At 43.6% G+C, this 3,846-nt stretch overlaps 1 protein-coding gene across 1 annotated transcript in view; it reads right to left on the bottom strand.

The window, feature by feature from the left end:
• FAM160A1 (family with sequence similarity 160, member A1) overlaps nucleotides 1–3,846 on the bottom strand; it is a 105,635-nt gene that overhangs the window by 6,646 nt on the left and 95,143 nt on the right. The gene's annotated exons all lie outside the window — the stretch shown is intronic.

Raw genomic sequence — 3,846 nt, 5'->3', positions numbered from 1 at the left:
TACATCTTGTCTCCTAAGTGTGAATACAGCTATGAAAACATTCCTAGAAACAGAACTACTAGATCAAAACACCGGTGCATTCTGAATTCTGGTATGACAAGAGTCTCTCACTTATTCTTCCTGGCACCAACCTCTCCCCACTCCAGTGCTTTCTCCACACTGTGACCAAAGCTGGCTTTTCCAGATCCAGTCATGTCACTTCCCAGCTTTAACACTTCAAGGGCTTCTTCATGCCAGGGCACAAGGTCCCTATTTCTCAGCTTGGCCCAAAGGCCCCCCATAAGCTGGCATCAAGCAAGCTTTCTGGCTCCCTCAGCCACCATCCTGCCCCACACAATCCGTGCTGTCACACGCCATGGGCTGTCAGGCTCTTGGTCTTCCTCCTGTTGTCTCCTCTGCCTGGACTATCATTCTCATCCACTTTCCCCTGGGGACTTCCCCTCCCCTGGACGCCATTCCCACTGTGCTCCCATCGACGTGGCATACAACGACTAATAATGCATCTCTCACTAAGACAGTACAGTTCTTTGTTGGTGTCTCCTCTGAAAGTCTGTGAGTTCCTTTAATTTTGTGTGCTTATTTCCTAGCATAGAACCTGCCAAACATTAGAGGGTCAATAAAAGATTGTTGAATACATGAATAAATAAATAAATTTAAAATATGCTTTTCTATATTGTTTCTGTATTTCTTGGGGCTGTCAATACTTAAAACATGACAGTCATCATCTCGTGATGCCGTGGACAGTAGAGTTTCATGCAAACATTAGAGGCCATTAAAAGTCTTGGTAACAAAAAAATCTTTGTTTATTAAAGAGCACCAAAAACAAGACCAGGTACGGTGGCTCACTCCTGTAATCCTAACACTTTGGGAGGCCGAGGCAGGAGGATTGCTTGAGGCCAGGAATTTGAGACCAGCCTGGGCAACAGCAAGACCTCATCTCTACAAAAAATAAAAAAATTAGCGTGGACGTGGTGGTGCACGCCTGTAGTCCCAGGTTCTTGGGAGGCTGAGGCAGGAGGATCACTTGAGCCAGGAGTTGGAGGTTGCAGTGAGCTATGATGATGCCACTGCACTCTAGCCTGGGTGACAGAGCAAGACTCTGTCTCAATTAAAAAAAAAGAATACCAAAAAACATATAAATTATGTTTATCAGATAGCAGCACTGCAAATAGGGATTGTCTATCCCGAACAAGCACTCTGAGAAAGATTTTGCTTTGTCAAGTGTCACAATGTGGAAGAATGAAAAAAGACAGATGAGAGGTGAATGAGCCCTGGGCCTCTTGGTAACCACGCTTCAGCTTTCAGATGAGAGAGAAAGAAGGGACTCTGTTTTGGGAGATATAGTTTGGCGTGTCATAGATTTCTTAAAAAAGAAAATCCACATGACTATAAAAGCAGTCATAAAAAAAGCAGTTCATAACAAAAAATTAGTCATACAAAAGCATTTTGTAAAAAAAATTAGGCAAAAAGGAGCTCCTGCTACTTGGGGTCACTAGAAAATTAACATTTTTTATGTTTGAGTTCACTGAATACAGGGAAAACAAAAGAAGTAAATCTGGCATTAATAAAATTACTTGAAGATGTTTTAAATTTTTACCATAAAAGTGTTCCATTAAACAAAATCTATACGAATTTTGTACTTCCCCCAGTGGAGCTATTGATGATGCAACTAAAGCATGGCATATTTACGACAAAAGCACACAGCCCTTGATGAGCAAACACGCCTTCTGAAGATTTCACCAACATCAATACGAGTTTAACAAAAACATACTTCATCACAAGAGGTTTCATTCAGAAGGCCCGGGTAGTGTAAGACAGTAAAATCCTTTGCAAGGAAACCGATGGTCTCTGTGAAAAGTGGTAACACCAAACCTAAACCTTTTACCAACCAGGTGAGTAACAGGGTAACTGGAATATTCCTGTTTTCGAGGAATACTGAGGATGTCTCTAAGGAGTCTGAGAAAACAGAAGAGGCACCAGCCCCTCACATTGCCAAGTTTAGCCTCAACTGCCCCATCCTTGGGATGGGAGGCAGAGCCCTTCAGTTACTTCCATGACATAGGAGGTCAACGAACTCTTCAGATACGGAGTCCTCAGAGACACTTACAAAACAAAACTGGGAGAGTTTGCCAAACACATTCAGAAACTCGGGATTGGAACCCCCCAGTTTGAAAGCAACTAATGATTTTCCCATCAAGAACCCCAGAAATGTCACTGGAAACTCTTCTTAAGGCATCACAACACAATTTTGGCTTTCTAGAGAGATCTATGGGGAGAAGGCTGCTGTCCTCGCCTCAAGTTGAAACCAGTCTTTCTCCGTCCCCTCCTGCCTGCTCCTCCGCAGTCCCAGGATCAGTATGTCTCCTTCCAGATGGAACAAAAACAGGTAAATTAAGACAGAACAGGGAGGAAGTGTCTTCTAGGTCCCCAATGTGATCCCTCAGCTTCCCTTCCTTGGTCCCAGACTGCACTTGGCCTCATCCGGCCATGCTACAAACCCTAAACTGCTGACCATGCAGTGACCAGAGGAGACCACCACTACTATTAAGGGGGGAAAACACCAGCTTAAACCCCATACCCTATGGAGAGTAAGAGTGTGTCGTCATTGTCTCACTTAAATGGCAGAATATTAGGTCAAGGCCAGCAGACTGTCATACAAAAGCAGTCCACTTTGACATTATAATATCCACTAGTGACATTAATTACAACTTGTTAGCCATGTGCAATCAAAAAACTTTATGGTGTGCTTTCAAATTAATGTTTTATTCTTACTTGGTTTCTAGCACTTAAAAAAATACTGCTTAGCAAAAAGTAGTTGCTAGGGTAAACTGGTAAGCAGCTGAAAATCAGAAGACTCAGCTACAATTTAGATAGCCACAGGTGTATGTGAAAAATGGTGGGTATATTTTCTTCCCATATCTCCTAGGAGGACAGAACTCCCCACCCATAAAATATTTAATTTTTCAGAGTCACCAGTACCTCACTGCCCGTCCCCGTCATTGACCTCTCTCCCTTCACGTGCCCTCATCCCCTACCTCATTCGACCCCGCACCCTCTGCCTGTATTTCCTCACTCCGAGGATGGAGCTGCCAGCAACTCTGCATGTCAGCTCTGTGCACACATCTCCCAAGTGTGGACCTGCGCCTCCACCTCCCCTACCAGCACTGCCTTGGGTCAGAGTCTGACCATTTCTTGTCTGGACTCCAGGAAGAGTGCTTCTACATTATGAGAGATTTAAATGATTTAAAACAATTTTTTTCAAACATTATAAGGGTATAAGATGAAAAACAAGCCTACCCCCTCAAGGCAACTCCTGTTAACAGATTCTAGTGTATTGTTCCAGAAATGTTTTATGTTATACAATAATCACTGAATTATTATTGAAAACATGCATTAAGCACATCCTATGTGCTAGGCAGTGTTCTAAACACTTTCATGTATCAACTCACTTAAGATTCACAACCCTAGGAAGTATATTTATTATTTATCCCCATTTAAAGATGAGGCAAAGTGCCTAAGTGCACACAGCTAGAGCTGGTAAATAATGGAGTCAGAATTTAAATTCAAATCATCTGATCTGTTTCCAGTACTTTTTTTTTTTTTTTTTTTGGCAGGGGTGGGGGCAGTGCGGAGACAGGGTCTTGCTCTGTTGCAGAGGCTAGAGTATAGTGGCTCAGTCATAGCTCACTGCAGCTTCAAACTCCTGGGCTCAGGCGATCCTCCTGCCTCAGCCTTCCGAGTAGCTGGGACTGCAGGCACATACAACCATGTCCGGCTATGTTTCCAGTGCTCTTAACCAATCCATTATCTTGCCACCCAAGGGTGTATGGGGGGCGGGGTGGGGGG

This window comes from Propithecus coquereli, unplaced genomic scaffold (genome assembly GCF_000956105.1).
Source record: "Propithecus coquereli isolate 6110/MARCELLA unplaced genomic scaffold, Pcoq_1.0 Scaffold65, whole genome shotgun sequence".
Classification (NCBI taxonomy): domain Eukaryota; kingdom Metazoa; phylum Chordata; class Mammalia; order Primates; family Indriidae; genus Propithecus; species Propithecus coquereli.
Note: the sequence above shows the minus strand (reverse complement) of the source record. Positions and strands in the feature narration are given on the sequence as shown.